Raw genomic sequence first — 22,081 nt, forward strand, 5'->3', positions numbered from 1 at the left:
CTGATATTTATGCAACCTCACGTCACCACCAAGTTTTCAACCTCAATGTATGCATTTGATGATTATTCAATGTATTTAGTTATTCTTACCTATGCATCCCTTCTGTCCATGTAGGAGAAGAGAGCACTAAACATGGGGAGCTGGGAGGTTGGGGGAGAACTGGAGATGATTCTGCATTACTGTACAAACAGGAGCTGTGGAAAGGTAGGCCTGGAAGTAAGCAACACAACACAAGCTCATGGTGATGGGGTAGGGTGGGGTGGAGAAGAAGAGCTGCTGATTGACTTCCAGGCACATTTCGTAACACTAATGCAGGCTGAAGTCAACATTCAGTGTAAAAAAGTAGTCAGCTACACAATAATCAATCTCAAGTAGTTTATGCATCAACTATAAAAGTAAAACCTGCTATTGTCTTTTGAAAAAGTGAAGAGGAAAGATTTCTCTCTTCAGGTGTGTACATGAGTTGGAGGTATCTTACGCAACACAAGAACATTAATTTTCAATTTTGTACGTTCTCACAATTATTTGACATCACTCTCTGATCTTGGGCATGATTATTTAGTGCCAGAGAAACACTTTTAATGTGTGCGAAACAGTGATATTGAGCAACGCATGCTGGGAAAAGTGTTCTTGCTGTATGCTGGACCATTGGTGGTGAAGGGGGAAAGAAAGTTTGGTTTCCAGATACGAGATATGTGGACTAATAGAGTTTTAATAAACAGTAATAGAGGTGTTACTCCTTTTGCATTCACTACATCATCTTCCTTTCTATCTCTGCTGCTCCAGCTCTCTGCTTTATGCATCCTGTTTGTACAACCTTTCTGACTCTGTAAGGATATACAGTCAGAGCAGAATACCCTATTCAATATGCACTGGCAGCTGTGCATTGAGATGTAGCACCAAACTGGTCAAGTTACTTGTAGCACATTTTGTTAACATGCTAATAACTCATTAAGGGATTTAAAGTTGTGAGTTTCCTTTCATTAATTGGTTTCTCAAAGGTGTCACTGATCATATTATAAAATGGTTTCCCTTATAGATTAGATTAAGAGAACACTCAGTCCTCTTTTATTGTCATTTAGAAATGCATACGTGCGTTAAGAAATGATACAATGTTTCACCGGAGTGATATCACAGAAAATAGGATGAACCAAAGACTAACACTGACAGAACCACATAATTATAACATATAGTTACAACAGTGCAAAGCAATACCATAATTTGATGAAGAGCAAACCATGGGCACGGTAAAAAAAAATCTCAAAAATCCCCGAGTCGATCAACTCCCGAGTCCCCGAGAGCAGGCGGCAAAAGGGAGAAACTCCCTGCCATAAACCTCCAGGTACCGTCAACTTGCTGATGCCTTGGAAGCAGCCGACCACAGCCGACACTGAGTCCATCCATCCAAAAACTTCGAGCCTCTGACCAGCCCTTCCGATACAGCCTCCCGAGCACCATCCTCTGCTGAGCACCTTCGACCTCGCCCTGGCCGCTGAAACAAGCAAAGCCGAGGATTTCGGAGCCTTCTGCTCCGGAGATTCTGGTTACCACACAGTAGCAGCGGCAGCAAAGCAGGCATTTCAGAAGTTTCTCCAGATGTTCCTCCGTACTCTCACGTCTGTCTCCATCAAATCAGAATTGTGCACAGTCCCCTACTTGACAGATTGCAGATATCATTCACCAGAGAGGTCGCATGCGCAGCCGTGGCACCGCCATCCTCTCCTCTTAGTAAGGTCTGCTTGGAGGTGAAAGAGGCCAGACAAGTAAGTCTGACAACATAATGGCTTGGAACTCTTGTACAGATCTACGGGCGTTTGATAGGGAGAAAGTAAAGTCTGAAGTAGCATTATTTCAGTGGATTAAGGTAAATCACAGTGGTATGAGAGAGGAGTTGGCCAAAGTAAATTAGAAGAAGCTGCTGGCAGGGATATCAGCAGAGCAGCAATGGTGTGCATTTCTGGGGAAAATGAGGAATGTACAGGACATATGTATTCCAAAAATGAAGAAATACTCAAATGGTAAAATAGTACAACCATGGCTGACAAGGGAAGTCAAAGTTATTGTAAAAAGCAAAAGAAAGGGAATACAACAAAGCAAAAATTTGTGAGAAGATAGAGGATTGGAAAGCTTTTTAAAACCTACAGAGAGCAACTAAAAATCATTAGAAGGGAAAATATGAAATATGAAAGCAAGCTAACAAATAATTTCAAAGTAGATAGTTACATTTTTTCCAAGTATGTTAAAAATAAGTGAAATGAGAGTGGACATAGGACCGCTAGAAAATGAGGCAGGAGAAGTAATAGCGGGGAACAAGGAAATGGCTGATGAACTAAACGACTATTTTGCATCAGTCTTCACTATGGAATACACCAGCAGTATGCCTGGTGTTGTGTGCTTGATGTAGAAGGAAGAGAAGTGGCTGCAGCTACTGTTACAAGAGAGAAGGTACTCAAAAAGCTGAAAGACCTAAAGGTCCATAAGTCACTGTCCAGGTGAACTGCCCCCTAGGGTTCTGAAAGAGGTAGCGTTAGAGATTGCGGTGGCATTAGAAATTATCTTTCAAAATTCATTGGACTCTGGCATGGTACCAGAGGACTGGAAAATTGCAAATGTCACTCCACTCTTTAAGAAAGGAGGAAGACAGCAGAAAGGAAATTATAGACAGGTTAGCCTGACTTCAGTGGTTGGGAAGATGTTAGAGTTAATTGTTAAGGATGAGGTAATGGAGTACTTAATGACACAGAACAAGATAGTACAAAGTCAGCATGGTTTCCTTCAGGGAAAATCCTGCCTGACGAACCTGTTGGAATTCCTTGAGGAGATTACAAGTGGGATAGATAAAGGGGATGCAGTGGATATTGTATATTTGGACTTCCAGAAGGCCTCTGACAAGGTGCCACACATGAAGCTGCTTACCAAGCTAAGAGCCCATGGTATTCCAGGAAAGTTATTAACATGGTTAGAGCATTGGCTGATTGGTAGGAGGCAGTGAGTGTGAATAAAAGGATCCTTTACAGGTTGACTGCCAGTGACTAGTGGTGATCTGCAGGGGTAGGTGTTTGGACCACTTCTTTTTATTCTGTATATAAATGATTTAGTTGATGGAATAGATGGCTTTGTTGCCAAGTTTGCAGATGATATGAAGATTGGTGGAGGGGCAGGTAGTGTTGAGGAAACAGGTAGGATGCAGAAGGACTTAGACAGATTAGGAGAATGGGCAAGAAGGTGGCAAATGAAATACAATGTTGGAAAATGCATGGTCATGCACTTTGGTAGTAGAAATGAATGTGTGGACTATTTTCTAAATGGGGAGAAAATCCAAAAATCTGGGATGCAAAGGGACTTGGGAGTCTTTGTGCAGAACACCCTAAAGGTTAACTTGCAGGTCGAGTTGGTGGTGAGGAAGGCAAATGCTATGTTAACATTCATTTCAAGAGGTCTAGACTACAAGAGCAAGGACGTGATGCTGAAATTTTATAAGGCCCTGGTAAGGCTTCACCTTGACTATTGTGGACAGATTTGGGCCCCTCATCTTAGAAAAAACTTCTGGCATTGAAGAAGGTTCAGGAGGTTTAGAAGGATGATTCCAGGAATGAAGGAGCTATTATATGAGGAAATTTGATAGCTCTGGGTCTGTACTCACTGGAATTTAGAAGGATGAGGGGAGATCTCATCAAAACCTTTGAAATGTTGAAAAGCTTAGACAGAGTAGATGTGGAAAGGACGTTTCCCATGATGGGGAGTCTAGGACAAGAGGGCACAGCCTCAGGATAGAGGGGTGTCCTTTTTAAACACAGATGCAGAGAAATACCTTTAGACAGGGGGTGATGAATTTGTGGAAATTATTACCACAGGCAGCTGTGGAGGCCAGGTCGCTTGGGATATTTAAGGCAGAGCTTGATAGGTTCTTGATAGGATATGGCATCAAAGATTATGGGGAGAAGTCCGGAGAGTGGGACTGAGGAGGGGAAAAGAGGATCGGCCATGACTGAATGTTGGAGTAGACTTGACAGGCCACATGGCCTAATTCTGCTCCTATGTATTATGATTTTATAGTTTAATAGGAGCAATGAAGAACTACACATAAAGACCGGCAAACTGTGGAAATACAAAGAGAAAGAAGTATTAATACTGATTAATAATACCGAGAACATGATTTGTGGAGTCCTTGAAAATGAGTCTATAGGTTGTGTTCATTGATAAATTCAAAGTTGAGGTGAGTGAAGTTTTCCACGCTGGTTCAGGAGCCTGATGGTTGAAGGATAATAACTGTTTCTGAACCTGCTGATACAGAACCCAAGGTTTCCATACCACCTTCCTGATGGGAGCAGTGAAAAGAGATCATAGCCTGGATGTTGGGTGTCCTTGAAGATGAATGATATTTTCTTATGTCAGCAAACTTTGTACGACTCAATGGTGGGGTGGGCTTTTCCTGTGATGTACTTGGCTTTACTCTGACTATAACTATTACAGGCAGAGTTTATATAGTTACCAAACTTGAGAAGCAATCAATCATCACCTACCTTTGCACTTGACAGTGAACAACTGTGGGATCTGCTCTGTGCTTCTGTTGGGCCCTGGAATGATGCTGAGGCAACTTAACAAAATCACCCTGTCTGCTTCTGGGAAAACAGAACCACTAGACCGTAGGCAGCAACTGTTGTTCCATCTGGCAGTGACTACCAACCACCACCTGATACCACTGCTGCCAAGTGGTGGCCAAGTTCTGACATAGCATAATGTATGAAGGCCAATGAAGAAGTCTCTCCTGTATGCGGCAACTGTGGTCCCTTAAGATATAGGGATCTTTACTGATTCCTGGCCCCTTCCATATCTGCAGATGAATGAGTAGCATCATGTTGATGTTTCTAAGGCTCTAGGTAAAATTCTTTGTGCTTTGTTGGGTCCACAGTATCACACCAAAAGTGGTAGCCAAGCAAAGTGGCCATAGAGAGCCACAAAGTGCCATTCACAATGGTCACCTCCTACGTAAAGACTGGCCCTATTGCCTGTCTGGCTAATCTCCAAAGCTAACAAAATTTACTTCAAAAGTTTCTAAGCAATTCCCCTTCAGCTCCTCCAATCCAACACAACCTGCTGACAAATATCATAAAATGTAGTTGTGGATAGACACATGGATGTAAGGAAGATGGAGGGATATGGACATAGTGTAGGTAGGAGGGATTCGTATTTCCGTGTTTCTGGTTTGCTTTTTCGGCTGATTCAGCTCAACCATATGGGCCAAATGACCTGTTCCAGTTCAGTTTTACCTATCCATCTTCAGCCATTGTCCCATGGTACTGAACCCTCCTTGGTTTCATTGCTTGTGTTCACTTGATCCCTCGCTCCTAATAACCTTGTCTTAGTGAGTAATAAATGTTCTGAAGTTGCTGCCCTGCCTCTCCTGTAGCATTTGACCGTGCAGGTAATTACTGAAGGTTTGTCAGAGCTAATAATTATATCCGGTGTTGTTACAGTCTGTGGAATTGGTGAATAGGATCATTGCTGTCACTAATTTCTCATGGGTTACAAGATAGAACTCTGATGTGCCTTCCCTTTTAGTCCAACCGTTCCGTTCCCAAGCCCACCTGCCACAGGAGTTGAAATACAGTTGCCATATTACTATCTTTCTTCAGCAAGGACGCTGAAAGGGTAAGTTGCTTTCAGTCAGATTTGAAGGTTCAAAGGTTGAGCTGTCAGAGAAATGTATACAATATACATCCTGAAATGCTTTTTCTTTGCAAACATCCATGAAAACAGAGAAGTGCCCCAAAGAATGAATGACAGCTAAATGTGAGAACCTCAAATTTCCCCCCCCCATTCCCCCCACGCGTAAGCAGCAGCAAGCAATGATTCCTGCTCCCCCCACCAGCAAAACAAAAAGTGCACCTGCTACCAAGCATGTTAACCATCAATCCATTTTATTTTAAATGAGCATCGAGTATTTGCTTGGACTGAATCTATTAATAGATTGGTCTGCAGCATGCAGAGCAATTGCAATGCTTTTTGTACCTATTTCTTCTTAAAACTGTCCAGTTTCCAAGATAGATTTGTTTAGAATAAACTTTTGCCTGTTGCCTAGAACTTTCCTTTGAGGCACTGATTATTATTTGAAAAAAAAATACATACACACAACACAGTCATACTGAAGAATAAAACAAACAGCGAGTCTATTTTTGCAGTACTATTGGAAGGATAGAGCACTTTGAATTCAGATCCTTCCCTTCATAGGTACTTGGATTAATTTGCACATTGGACAAATTTGGTAAAATCGCAGAGCTACTACAAAGAGGAATGCAGAACAACTATTCCCCTTCATGTTGAGAGGGCAAAGAAATATTGCAGCCTTTTTCTTTCAAACGTTAAACAGAAAATCACAAAACATGTTAAGAAGTGGCATATTTAAGGAATCTGACAGAGAGCAGTGGGAATTTATTCAGGTTTAATAATTCATGGCTCAAAGTTATGGAGTAAAGAAGTTATCATTTACTTGATGATTCATACAGTAAAGGAGAATGGCTTCTATTTTAAAAATTTAAACAGCTACACTTTAGAAATTGCTATCAATTTTTGCAAAACAGGATGTTCAAAATCAGATAATCAAATCCTGGAAACTCCATTGCAGACAAGAGTAGAAAATGCACCTAAAGAATATTTGAAGGAGAAATTGTAGACGTAGAGCCTTGTTGACTTCAGTTATAAACATCAGGGAATAATACATTGCATAATTCACTGAGAAACCATAAGAACATAAGATCAGAGGAGATAGAAGCAGCATTAGGCCATTCTGCCCCTCGGGACTAGTCTATCAGTCTATCATGGCTGATTTATTACCTCTCTCAGCCCCATTCTCCCGCCTTTCCCCATGACCTTTGACATCCTTATGAATCAAGAACCTATCAGTTTCTGCTTTAAATATATCCAATAACTTAGCTTCCACAGCTGTCTGTGGCAATGAATTCTATAGATTTACCACCCTCTAGCTAAAGAAATTCCTCTTAATCTCCGTTTTAAAGGCATGTACCTCTATTCTGATGCTGTGCCGTCTGGTCCTAGACTCCTTCGCTACAGGAAACATCCTCTCCACATCCACTCTATCTAGGCCTTTCTACGTTTCAATGAGATACACCCTCATTCTTCTAAACTCCAGTTAGTACAGGTTCAGAGCCAAACACTCCTCATATATTAACCCTTTCATTCCCAAAAACATTCTTATAAACCTCTTCTGGACCCTCTCCAATGCCAACACATCTTTTCCAAGACAGGGGACCCAAAACTGCTCACAATACTCCAAGTGTGGTCTGAACAATGCCTTATAAAGAATAATATCCTCAGTATTTTATCCTTGCTTATATATTCTAGTTTTCTCAAAATGAATGCTAACATTGCATTTGTGTTCCTTACTAATGACTCAACTTGCAAATTAGCATTTAAGGAATCCTGCACAAGGACTCCCAAGTACTTCTGCATCTTTGCTTTCAGAATATTTTCCCCATTGATATAATAATCTATGTCTGTATTCCTTCCAGCAAAGTGCATGACCATACACTTCCCTACACTGTATTCCATCTGCCAGTTCTTTGCTCGTTCTCCCAATCTGTCTAAGACCTTCTGCAGACTGCCTCTTCCACCACCTGTCTTCATGTCGTCCACAAACTTAGCCACAAAGTCATCAATTCCGTCATCCAAATCATTGACATATAATGTGAAAAGAAACATAGGAGCGTGTTGGTTAGCGCAACACTTTACAGTACCAGCGACCCAGGTTCAATTCCTCCCACTGTTGGTAAGAAACTTGTACGTGACCACATGGGTTTCCTCCGGGTGTTCCCACAGTTCAAAGATGTATTATTTGATAGGTTAATTGGTCATTGTATATTGTCCCATGATTAGGTTCAGGTTAAATCAGGGATTGCTGAGCAGTGGGGCTCAAAGGGTTGGAAGGGCTTATTCCATAATAAATAAATTAATAAATAAGTGTATGACCATACAGTTCCCAACACTATATTCCATCTGCCCATTCTCCTAATCTGTCTAATTCATTCTGCTGTCTCCCTGTTCCCTCAACACTACCTGCCCTTCCACCTACCTTTATATCATCCACAAACCTGGCCACAAAAATAGCAAAACACAAAATGCTGGAGGAACTCAGCATGCCAGGCAGCATCTATGGAAAAAAGTACAGCTGAAGTTTTGGGCCGGCTGAATTCCTCCAGCATTTTGTGTGTGTAGCTCGGATTTCTAGCATCTGCAGATTTTCTCTTGTTCACAAAGCCATCAATTCTGGCATGCAAATCACAGACATAAAACAGGGTAAAAAGTAGTCCCAACACCAACCCTTCTGGAACACCGCTAGTCACTAACAGCCAACCAGAAAAGATTCCCTTTATTTCTGCTCTTTGCCTCCTGCTGGTCAGCCAAGCTTCTATCCAGGTTAGCACCTTTCCTGTAACTATGGATTCTTAAGTGTGATTAAATACAGCTCCAACACCATACACAGTTTGCTGGCGACACCACTGTTGTGGGCTGTATCAAAGGGGGTGATGAATCAGCATACAGGAGAGAGATTGAAAATCTGGCTAAGAGGTATACTAACAACAACCTCTCACTCAATGTCAATAAGACCAAGGAAATGATGGTAGACTTCAGGAGAGGTAAACCAGATGTCCATGATCTGATAATCATCGGAGGATTAGAGGTAGAAAGGGTTAGTAACTTTAAACTCCTGGGTGTCACTAACTCAGAGGACCTGTCTTAGACCCATCAGATAAATATTATTGCAAAGAAAGCACAACAGCACCTCTGCTTCCTCAGGTTCTGCGGAGTTTCGGCATGTCATCAGAAACCTTGGCAAACTTCTAAAGACATGAGGTGTAAAGTGTACTGACTGGCTGCACTACATAGCCTGATATAGGAACACCAATGCCTTTAAGCAAAAACTCCTACAGAAGGTAGTGGATTTGGTCCAGAACATCACAAGTAAAACCCTCACAACCATTGAGCACAGCTACATGAAACGTTGCCATAGAAAAACAGCATCCATCATCAAAGATCCTTATCACCCAGGCCATGCTCTTTTCTCACTGCTGCCCATCAGGTAGAAGGTACAGGTGCCTCAGGACTCACACCACCGTTCAAGAACAGTTACTACCCCTCAACCATCAGGCTCTTGAACAAAAAGGAATAGCTACACTACTTTCAGGCCCCTGTTATATTGTTAATTTATGTTTGTTGTTTATTTATATCTGCATTTGCAGTTTGCTTACAGTTAACAGTTCCTGATGTTTACAGTTTACAGTTACTGTTCTATAGATTTGCCAAGTGTGCCCGCAGAAAAAGAATCTCAGAGTTGTATGTGCTGACATAAATTTCACTTTGAACTTTGTTGAAAGCCTCATGTGCAGCACCTGGCCAAAAGGCTTCAGAAAATCCAAGTGAACAACATCCACTGACTCTCCTTTGTCTATCCTGCCTGTTATTTCCTCAAAGAACTTCAACAGAATTGTCAGGGAAGATTTCCCCTTGAGGAAATCATGAGTCTGTTTTATCAAGTGCTTTCAAATACCCTGAAACCTCATCCTTAAAAATAGATTCCAATATCTTCCCAATCACTGAAGTCGGGCTAACTGGCCTATAATTGCCATTCTTCTGCCTCCCTTCCTTCTAAAAGAGCAGAGTGACATTTGTAATTATTCAGTCCTCTGGAACCTTTCTAGTATCTAGTGATTCTTAAAAGGTCACTACTAATGCCTCCACAATCACTTCAGCTACCTTTTTCAGAACCCTGGAGTGTAGTCCATCTGGTCTACAAACCCTTTAGCTTGCCAAGCTCTTTCTCTTTAGTAATAGCAGCAACACTCACTCTGCCCCCTGACACTCTTGAAATTCTGGCATACTGCTGGGTTCTTCCACAGTAAAGAATGACACAAAATAATTATTAAGTTCATCCACCATTTCTGTGTCCCCCCATTACTACCTCTCCAGCATCATTTTTAGCAATCTAATATCCTCTCTCATCTCTCTTTTATTCTTTACACATATGTAAAAACTTCTTGTATCCTTTTATATTATTGGTTAGCTCACCTTCATATTTCATCTTTCCCCTCTTACGGCTTTTTAATTGCTTTTGTTGGTTTTTAAAAGCTTCCCGATCCACCCATTTATTATTTCTTTATATGCTCTCACTTTTTTTTATGCTGTCTTTTCCATCCCTTGTTAGCCACATTTGTGTCATCCCCCACCCCCCACCTTTAGAATACTACTTTGGTGTGTGTCTACCCTGCATCTTCTGAATTGCTCTCAGAAACTCCGGCTATTACTGCTCTGCCGTCATCTGTGCCAGTCCCCTCTTCCAATCAAGTTTGGCCAGCTCCTCTCTCGTGTCTCTCTAATTTCCTTTACTCTTCTGCAATATTGATACATCATATTTTACCTTCTTCCTTTTAAACTGCAAGGTAAATTCTATCATATTATGATCACTGGCACCTGAGCATTCCTTTGCCTTAAGCTGTCAAATTAAATTTGGTTCATTACACAACACCCAATCCAGTATTGACTTTTCCCTAGCGGGCTTAACCACAAGCTTCTCCAAAAAGCCATCTTGTAGGTATTTTACAAATTCCCTCTCTTGAGATCCAGCACCAACCTTTTCCCAATCTCTCTGCATATTGAAATCCCCTATTGCAATAGTAGCATTACCTTTTCTACCTCTCATTACAGTGTGTATTTGACATGCTGGCTACTGTTTGCTGGCTTGTATATACATCTTCCATCAGGGTCTTTTTACCTTTGCAGTTTCTTAATACTGCCAACAATAATTCTACAGCTTCCCATCCTACGTCACCTCCTTTTAAGGATTTGATTGCATTTTTTAACCAACAAAGCCACCCCATCTCCTCTGCCTACCTGCTTGTCTTTTCGATACAATGTGTATCCTTGGATGTTAAGCTCCCGACTCTGATCTTCCAACCATGACTCCGTGATGCCCACAATGTCATACCTGCCAATCTCTAACTGCACTACAAGATAATCTACCATATTCCGTATACGGCATGCATCCATATATACACCATCAGTCCTGTATTCATCATCATTCTTGATTTTGGCCTCATGTTACGCTTCAGCTCATTCATCCCACTGACTGAAATTTTTACCTATCATCGCCTGTCCTTCCTCACAGTCTCACTACACACTGCATTGATTTGTATACCAACTGCTCCATCCTCAGCCCTATTACTCTGCTTCCTATTCCCATGCCAAACTACTTTAAACCCTCCCCAAGAGCTCTAGTAAGCCTGCCCATAAGAATATAGTTCCCTCTCAAATTCAGGTGTAACCCATTCTTTTCTGTACAGGTCATTCCTTCCTCAAGAGATATCCCAATGACCCAGGAATCTGAAACCCTGCCCTCTGCACCAATTCATCTGCCAAATCATCCTATTCTTCCCCTCAGTGGCGTGTGGCACAGACAGCAATCTAGAGATTACTACCCTTGATGTCCTGTTTTCTACCTAACTCTCTGTATTCTTTCTTCAAGTCCTATATCATTGGTACCGATATGTACCATGACTTCCAGATGTTCACCCTCCCCTTTAAAATACTGTGGACCTGATCCAAGACATCCCTGATCCTGGCACCTGGGAGGCAACGTTCCATCCTCATGTTCTTTCATGTCCACAGAATCGCCTATGTGCTCCTCTAACTATGGAATTCCCTATCACTCTGCACTCCTCTTCCTCCCTTTCCCTTCTGAGCCATAAAACCAGACTCAGTGCCAGAGACAAGGTCACTGGAGTTTTGTGGTAGATCCTTTCTCCTAGTGGTATCCAAAGTGGTATATCTATTATTGGAGGGAACACCTATGAGGCTACTTTGCATTGGCTGATTATTCCCTTTCCATCTCCTGACAGTCACCCAGCTACCTGCATCCTGTATCTTGGGAGTAACTACCTCCCTAAAGCTCCTATTTATCAACTGCATCATTCTTCAGTATGATCCGATGGTCAGTGAGCTACAGCTCCAATTCCTTAACGGGGTCTCTGAGAAACTGCAGCTTGATTACCCCTTCTTGCCGAAGCCTGTTGAGCCAAAGCCTGACCATTCTAACACTCTCCACTTGAACAATGGCCCCTCCTCTTACACCTTTTTTTGTTTTGTTGCCAAGTGCCTGATAGACTGTTATGTTTGAAGCCCAATAGAATGTTCATAAAGGTCCCAAACTCTCTTCAAACTTCACGCTGCCTCAGCCAAACAAGAGGGTGCTTGCAATGATTGTAGCCCACTGAAACAAGGACAGTCCAGGTACAATATTAGTTTAGTTGACTGCTTCAGCTGAACAGACTCTATCCCTGTCACATGATGTTTATACAATACCTTTTAATTAATTTTGAAAGATTTACAGGGGCACTTGGACAAGTATTAAACTATATGACATCATAGTCATACCCTTCAGTTCAACCCTTCTATGCCATCCAAGCTGCTTATCTACACTATTCCTGTTTTCTACATTTTGTCCATATCCCTCTATTTATTTTGTATGTATGTACAGTAGCTGTCCAAACACCTTTTAAATAATGTGATTGCATGTACCTCTGCATCTCTTTGGACAGCTTGTTCAATGCTGACAGTGATCATGAGGAAAAACTTGACCCTCAGATCCCCTTTAAACACTTTGCCTCTCTCTTTAAACCAATGTCCTCTATTTGTAAACCCTCCTACATTTGGTAAAAGACTCTCTACCCAATCTATGCCCCTCATCATTTTATAAATCTCTGTAAGGTCACACCTCCCCCACCTCCTTCACTTCAGTGAGAACAAATCAAGCTGATTCATTTTCTCTTTATCACTAAAGCCCTCCATTCCAAGCAACATCCTGATGAATCTCTTCTGCAGTCTTTTAGGTGCTACCAAGTCCTTTCTAGCGTGGTGATTGGAATTGCATATAATGTTCCAAGAGTGTCCTAACCAGTGTCTTGTACAGCTACAAAATAATGTCCTAACTCTGATACTCAGTACCCCTTTCAATGAAGGCAAGCAAACATAGTGTGTTTTTCACTACCCTATCCACCTGTATCACCATTTTCAGGAAACTACGAACCTACTCCCCATGGACCTTCTGTTCATTCATGCACTTAAGTTCCTACCATTTACTGTTAATAGTCTACCAATATTAGATGACCCAGAATGACCTCAAACTTGTCTAGATTAAGTTTCATGTGTCACTGCTCTTCCCAGCTTTCCAGCTGATCTCTGTCCCTCTGAGTCCTAAGGTCCTTTTTGTCTCCAACTCCAGCAGCAATTGTCCCATTAGCAAACTTGCGTAAACTTCCACAAATATTTTCATTGAATTTATATGTAGGTACGGCAAGTGACAAAGGTCCCAACACTGAATTCTGCAGTACACTGGTGAGACTTCAAGTTAGGTAAACAACCCTCCATCATTACCCTTAGCCTCGTATAAACAAGACAAATATCGACTCAATTTGCAAGAATGTCTTGGATCTAATGTACCCTAACTTTCCGGAGCAGACTATTGCACAGGACCTCATCAAAGGTCCAACTGAAGTCCATGTATACCATGTCTACCACTTGCTTTCAGGCTTGAGTTGAGCAGTGTATCTGCCTCCATGACAGCTTATATACTGAACAGTAATTCTTGAAGAGAGGTGCTGCTGTTAGCATAATACAGATTTTGCTTGTCACAGAGGTCCAATCTGAATAGACACCATATCTGATACTAATAAGGGCTTACTTTATCTTTTGGCAATTTTGCAAAATAGACAATGAGCTTAGCACCCTGGCTATATTTGCAAGATATATGATGGATGGCTGATTTAATGAAAACAATTTCAAGCCCAGCAAATGTTAACAATACTTCCTCCATGGGGCATTTAAGAGAAATATTTCTCTTTTGTCACCAACATACAGTAAATGCAAAAATCTAAATGCAAAGCACAAGAGTTAACACCAAGGGCAGAGAAGGTGGAAAAGAAACATTGAGTCATGAAATGGCTACTAAATTTAGAGATGAAGCATATTTAGAATCAGTCATTTGGGGCTCTGTAGTTTAATGTGATATCTGGATGAATGAAGTTCTGAAAACATATCAATCCCTGGGGAGAAAAATCAAAAGAACTGCAAATTCTAGAAAGCTGAAAAATTAACAGAGAAGCTGTAAAAGCCCAACAGGTAAGGCAGCATCTGTAGAAATAGAATCACTCAATGCGCAGCAGCAGGAGTCATTTGCCACAGGATAGAGGAATATGTTTCTGAGTCAGTTCCTGATTAGTGAGTTATGGTAAACATCTAGACTATCATGTTGTTGCCGGGGGCCTAAGGACTTTTTTGTCCATTATTTTATTGGTTTGCTTAAAGACATGGGATTTGTAGTTTTTCAAGCATCCTTACATAGTAGTGGACCATTGCCTGCACAGAATTAAAGATAGTGGTTGTACTAAAAAAAACTGTGCATCTTTTTGAACTTGTGAAGTAATGGCACAAGAACAAACACTGAAGTAACCTTATCACTAAACACAAGCATTTAAAACAACTGAAATTATGGAAGAGAAGCAGGCAGAAAAAGGACCGATGTAGAATCCTCAGTTGAAGCGAATAACTGTAATCCTGTTTTTCCTGTCAGCTGTTCTGTTTCTTTTTAAGCTGCTTGCATCAGAGGACCTGTGAGAAAGCAGGATACACAAGCTCCTCTCAAATGACCTGTAAAATGTGCAGTGCAGTAAGGTTGCAATAATGCTTTTTTCATGAATGTGAGAGATATGAACCTCGACTGGCACAGGTGTAACTCAGTTCCCAAGGGCTTTTCGGATGAGTGAGTTGGCATCCAGAATTCTTTGCCTTAACAGTGGGGCTGTTAAGCTCTGGGGATGAATGGGTTGAGCAATCTTAATATAGACTCTGAAGTATTTGTGGAATATTCTGTGGGAGTAACTGTTGACAAACAGGTTATTTAAAGAGACATGGTATAATTGTTGACTTCTTTTAATTTTCACCACAAAACTGCCCTCTGTGACTTGATAATAAGGCTGCCTAGAACAGAACTGAGCCACAGAGCAGAAACATCGATCTCAGTTGTGAGCTAAATCAGCTGTTTTGTTACCCAGTATAGTAGCGGCACCAGAGCTAATTTCAGTACCTCAAATCAGGTTAGAAATACTTGCACCTCTCATTACAATCTAGTCAGCATGAAGAGAGAAGACCAGTATCAAAAGATTTGCTGCCATGCAGCTCCAATGACCCAGGTTCAGTCCTGATTTTCTGTGTGTGTGTGTGTGTGTGTGTGTGTGTGTGTGTGTGTGTGTGTGTGTGTGTGTATATAAAGTTTGAATGTTCCCCCTGCGAGTGTAGGAGTTTCATTTAGATACCTGTGTTCTCCCCCATATCCCAAAGATGTGCAGGTTTGTAAGATAATTGCCTATAATATGGGGAGGCGGGGGGACTCAGGAACTCAGTTAGCTCAGTGCCTGGTTCTGTTCTGTATGAGCGTGTGATGAGAGAACAACTTACTTCCACTGTTGACCATTAAAAATATAATTTATGGATGGCTATTTGGCTGATTTAGTATGATATGGTACCATTTGCTTTTTAATTCCCGGTTGCTTAGCCCTAGAATCTGCTTAATCCGCAGTGACTCGCAGAAGGATTGCTGCTCATCTTCCAAGCAAGAATTCCTCAGAACCATTTTTAATAAGAGTTAATGGCTTTCCTTGGTGGAGATTCAAGAAAGCGTCCGATGCTAGAAAACTGAAAATGCTAGAAAGCAGCATCAGTGGGGACAGAAACTAAGTTAATGCTTCAGGTCCAGGAGTCTTGGTCAGATCTGGAAAAATGAGAATTAATTTTAAATTTAGGTTGCAGACAAGGCAGGGGAGGGTGGAAGGGACAAAGTGAGATCTCTGATCGGGTGAGGTCTGGGTTTCCTGGATGATCCCAATGTTGGGCTTATTAAGATTTTAAGATTCAATATCAAGCACATTCAATAATTATAGGTAATTTTCTTTGCCTATTTAATTCAGAGCTGGTCAGTTCTGCTGTGACATTATCCATCTGTAATATTAACTCAGTATTTCCTTCATCACAAATGTAGCTTAACCTACTGGATATTTTCTGCATTCGCCTTTTGATTTCAGGTTCAGAAACAGCACTGAACAGCATTTCGCAGCTTTTATAAAAACATTTGTTTGTTTCCTCTCTATATATAACTGCCTGATCAACCTATTAACCAGAGGCATCTGTATACATTGGAGTCATCTCAACAATCCTGGCCTAACCATGCTGGAAATATTCACTATTTGAGATACCCTCTAGCCCTTCTCCACCCTCATACAACTTAAAACTAACTTGTTTTCACTTCTTCCTGGTTCCAGTGAAGGATCTTCACCTGAAGCATTAACTCTATTCCCTTTTCCACAGATGTAGATTGACGCACTGATTAATTCCAGAATTTTCTGTTTCTTTTTCAACTTTCTTGAGTAGTCCTCATTCCTTTCTCCATGTGGAAATTTGCAGGTCACTGACATTAATTCCATAACATAGCAGTTGCTAAAATATGACTCTCCACTTCTGAAATCCACATGGATTGGTTTCTGTGGGGCTAGGTTTCAGAAATGGTGCACAACAATTGCCGCTGTGCCATTAATGCTGCTTACTAAGGATGCCCCAATATTTGGCACGCGCTTGCTTCCCAGCAATGGTGCAATCCATCCAGGACATTCAGGAGAGTAGGGAAGTGAACCTGCGTGCCAGGACATGTTGAATACAACAGATATTTCTTCATTCCATTACCAGTTCGAAACAGCTTATAACAAATGGAAATGTTACACTACGCCAAAAGTTTTCAAGTGTGCTCTTCCTGTTTGAGTAGTGCAACAATGGGGTTCCTGTGGTTGCCTTAAAGACCATAAGACCATTAGACATAGGAACCAAATTAGGCCATTCGGCCCATTGAGTCTGCTACATCATTCCATCATGGCTGATTTATTATCCCTCTCAATTCTATTCTCCTGCCATCTCCCCGTACCCTCGACGCCTTTACTAATCAAGAACCTATCAACCTCCATTTTAAATATACCCAATGACTTGGCCTCCACAGCCATCCACCGCAACAAATTCCACAGATTCACCACCCTCTGGCTGAAGAAATTCCTCTTCATCTCTATTCTAAAGGGACGTCCTTCTATTCTGAGGCTGTCCCTTCTGGTCCTAAACTCTACCCTCTACAGGAAACATCCTCTCCATGTCCACTTTTTCTGGGCCATTCAACAGGTTTCAATGAGAAAACTTCCATCTCATTCTTCTAAACTTCAGCAATTACAGGCCCAGAACCAGCAAATGCACCCATACATTAACCTTTTCACTCTTGGGATCATTATCATGAATCTCCTCTGTACCCTCTCCGATGTCATCATATCCTTTTTTCCTTAAGGGGCCCAAAACTGTTCATCATATTTTTTAGTGTGGTCTTAGAAAGCCTCAGCATTACATCCTTACTGTTGTATTTTGGTGCTCTTGAAGTGAATGTTAATAAGTTGATGAGTTTGTATAATGGAAACCATCTGCCAAATTCACCATGCTAATAATTTGTCATGTTGGAAATCTATAAAATTTTAATTCAGAAACTCGGCTTTAGGAATTTCAGGAACAAAACCATACTGGATGAGTAAGCTGTAAAATGATGTTACCTTAATGTTGTGGTGTATACAATGTGATTATCATTATGTTCATATTCAGGGGCAGGCTTGTAGCCCTCCCCAACCATCCATTCTGTGTTGATACAAGTCAGCACTCAGTATAATCTCTTAAACATATTTTTCTCATTGGATAGTTTCACTGCCCCTCATTATTTCAGAAAAAGTTACAACAATGGTGCCTAAGCATCCATTTTGCATGATTATACACAGCTGTTTAATCCTATGTGACTGTGGTTTTAGATCTGTCTGATCTACCCAACCAATTGTTGTATTTATTTTAGACTCCAAGGCGGTGTGGAATAAGAAGTATAATGCACAATTATGCCAACATTTTTCATAGCTCCAGTAAAACAATACAATAAATTAATTGAACAGTTTCATTGCCTGAAAAAATGCCACCAGTGGGAACTGGATGGATCATTTAATAATTTAATATGGCCTATCTTATAAATATTTATAGATATTGGATCATTTCCATGTTTCCACTAAGGGGTGTCAACATACTAAGGTAGATATTGAGTCCTGACCTAGCACAGGCTCAGTGCACACACATCAAAGTTGCTGGTGAACACAGCAGGCCAGGCAGCATCTCTAGGAAGAGGTACAGTCGATTTTTTGGGCCAAGACCCTTCGTCAGGACTAACTGAAAGAACAGCTAGTAAGAGATTTGAAAGAGTGGGGGGAGATCCAAAATGATAGGAGAAGACAGGAGGGGGAGGGATGGAGCCAAGAGCTGGACAGGTGATTGGCAAAAGGGATATGAGAGAATCAAGGGACGGGAGGCCTAGGAAGAAAGAAGGGGGGGTGGTAAAGCCCAGAGGATGGGCAAGGAGTATAGTGAGGGGGACAGAGGGAGAAAAAGAATGTGTGTGTGTGTGTGTGTGTGTGTGTGTGTGTGCGTGTGTGTGTGTGTGTGTGTGTGTATATAAATAAATAACAGAGGGGCAGGAGGGGCATTAACGGAAGTTAGAGAAGTCAATGTTCATGCCATCAGGTTGGAGGCTACCCAGACAGAATATCAGGTGCTGTTCCTCCAACCTGAGTGTGGCTTCATCTTGACAGTAGAGGAGGCCGTGGATAGGCATATCAGAATGGGAATGGGACACGGAATTAAAATGTGTGGCCACTGGGAGATCCTGCCAGTCTGCACCGTGTCTCGCCAATATATGGAAGGTCGCAGCAGGAGCACCGGACGCAGTATATCACCCCAGCCAACTCATAGGTGAAGTGTCGCCTCACCTGGAAGGACTGAATGGTAGTGAGGGAGGAAGTGTAAGGGCACGTGTAGCACTTGTTCCGTTTACAAGGATAAGTGCCGGGAGGGAGATCAGTGGGGAGGGATGGGGGGGACGAATGGACAAGGGAGTCGCTTAGGGAGCAATCCCTGCGGAAAGTGGGGGGGAGGAGTGAAAGCTTAGTGGTGGGATCCCATTGGAGGTGGCGGAAGTTATGAAAAATGCTATGTTTGACCCGGAGGCCGGTGGGGTGGTAGGTGAGGACAAGGGGAACCCTATCCCTAGTGGGGTGGCGGGAGGATGGGGTGAGAGCAGATGTGCGTGAAATGGGAGAGATGCATTTGAGAGCAGAGTCAACGCTGGAGGAAGGGAAGCCCCTTTCTTTAAAAAAGGAGGACATCTCCTTCGTCCTGGAATGAAAAGCCTCATCCTGAGAGCGGATGCGGCGGAGACAGAGGAATTGCGAGAAGGGGATGGCATTTTTGCAAGAGACAGGGTAAGAAGGGGAATAGTCCAGATAGCTGTGAGAGTCCATAGGCTTATAATAGACATCAGTAGATCAGATGTCTCCAGAGATAGAGACAGAAAGATCTAGAAAGGGGAGGGAGGTGTCGGAAATGGACCATGTAAACTTGAGGGCAGGATGAAAGTTGGAGGCAAAGTTAATGAAGCCAACGAGCTCAGCATGTGTGCAGGAAGCAGCGCCAATGCAGTTATTGATATAACGAGGGAAAAGTGGGGGACAGATACCAGTATAGGTTTGGAACATAGATTGTTCCACAACGCCAACAAAAAGCACCAACCGGTCTGTTTTTGCACTGTAGTCTTACCATCATTCCATGAATTTACAACATTTAAACTGCACGTTTCTCTGAGATCCCAGCTATGTGATTCGTTTGCCATTTCCCAAGTCTGTCCAATGGCACAGTGGATGAACACAGAGCTGTCTGTAAAACAAGTTCATAAAGAAAAATACAATTCCAGTTTGTCCTGAGAGAGCAGCTTTCTTTTAGTAAATAACAGCAGAAATGCAACTATTTATTGGTAGCTTCCTGGTCTTGGGGGCGGCGAAAATCAGCAGGAGTTCCCATTTCCAGTGATCAGCCTAATTTGTGTTTCAGTCATTCTAGTAAGGCCCGGTTTACTTCCTGCAATTTCCCTTCAAAGGTGTTGTCAATATAGTAACCATGATGAAAAGAAGATTATATGGTCAGATCATGTGTTTTAGAGTGAACCTCAAATTGAAAATGTACATGTTTATAATCATACAAGATTAGGGTTATATGTTATCATAATGAAGCTGTCAATGTTTGTATTCCCCACATTAGAAGACTGACAGAAAACTTGACAGAAATATATCAACATCTGTAAGAGTGGAATAGAAAACTGAGTAGAAAATGCAAAATCTGCACCAACTAACCAAAGTCCCAAAATATTGCTGACAGTGATTCCATAATCACCATTATATGAACAGTGAAGTGCTACCCTATCCTATCCAGTGCTCAACATAGAAACCTCATTAAAACTCTTACAAGTGATTGTATTATCTCCCGTCTGTATCCAGTTTTTATCCAAAGTTTTGCATCGTGAATATTTTATTCCTTGCCTCTTACTAATACATTCATCATTATCACCAGCCAAATTATCAAATTGTTCCATCATTTTGTAACATTGCAGGATATTTTCACCGTCATTATTTAAAACAGTTTATAGTTTATTAATAGTGAAGGATAAAATCAAAGCTCCAATTGGGGAATGATGTTAGGCCATGATTCGCAGACACACTGATTGAAAATGCTTTTACTCACTGCATTAACCTGTTTAACATAATGTAACTGAAAACCACAATTACAGAACATTAATCTCGACTTCTAAACTATTATGTGCATTTTTGCTTCTTTCTTTCATATAGTATTTTAATATTAGTCATTTGCAATTGTATTTCAATGTGCATATAATTTTGGAACTATTTAGCTTACACAGACATGAATGTATCAGTTGGATAGTTTGCCTACAAAATCTAGGATCTTCTATTAACTTCTAAGTACATAATGCAGCTTTCTACAAAGTTCCAATGGCCATCCCTCACTCTTGATTTATTTATTCACCATGAATTTCCTGAACAGGACTATAAGAGACTTGAGATTTTAGGCAGCACGTGTGTACGGTGTGTAGAGCTGCCAGCTTCACAGTGCCAAATAACTTGGTTCAGTTCTAACCGTGGGTACTGTGTGTGCAGAGTTTTGCATTCTTCCTTTGACTATGTGTATTTCACCGGATACTAAAAAGTTCCTCCCACCTCTCAATATGTGTGGATTAGTGGATGAATAGATCACTATGTCTGGGGTGTCCAGGGAGAGGTAGCATTCTGGTGAAGCAGCTCACTCACCTTTGTTCCCCACTGGACACTCAGATCTCACCTGTAGCTCCAAGTAGATGTTTGCCAGCGATAGTGGCCACTCCCCAGTACACCACTTCGACAGGCTGGCTAAATCAGGTAAGGGTAGCCGGCGACCTCATAACCCGATGAGGTAAGCACATGCCTACCTTAGCGTGCGAAGTCAGCTAGCTCTGAGAGATAAGGCGGATGACATCTACAGTGAGATTCAATGGCCGGGAAGGCAGTACTAGAACGCTTCCTGGAGAGAGAGGGGGGCATGACAAGGCACAGAAGGCGTCATGGTCTTCTACTGCAACCAAAGAGGACCACAGTATGTGACGCTTGTTCATACCACTGGACCCGGACTTCTGAGATCGAGAGACTGGATCTGCCCCAGTGCGACGGCTTTTCCACTTTAAAAAACTCTCCCTCGCTGTTTTCCTGTCATTGCCGTCACTACGGACCACCACTACAGACCATTGTATATTACCTCAGGTGGTTGGGTGACTGTTAGAATATTGTGGCACATGGATTTGATTTGGACAATTAGGCACAGGATGGTGCAAAATTCAGGATTACAGATTTCTAGAGTAAACCAGAATATTTTACACTCATCCCACGTCGAACTCTTCGGACACCTCAGAGCTCAAATGGAAGTCAACTTGGAATCCAGATGGATTCAGGACCCTAGTTAGGAAGTCAGGGAAATATCCATGTGCAATCTCTTAAATTTTTAATGTTTTTTATGAACTGTGTTCCTC

This window comes from Mobula birostris, chromosome 11 (genome assembly GCF_030028105.1).
Source record: "Mobula birostris isolate sMobBir1 chromosome 11, sMobBir1.hap1, whole genome shotgun sequence".
Taxonomy (NCBI): domain Eukaryota; kingdom Metazoa; phylum Chordata; class Chondrichthyes; order Myliobatiformes; family Myliobatidae; genus Mobula; species Mobula birostris.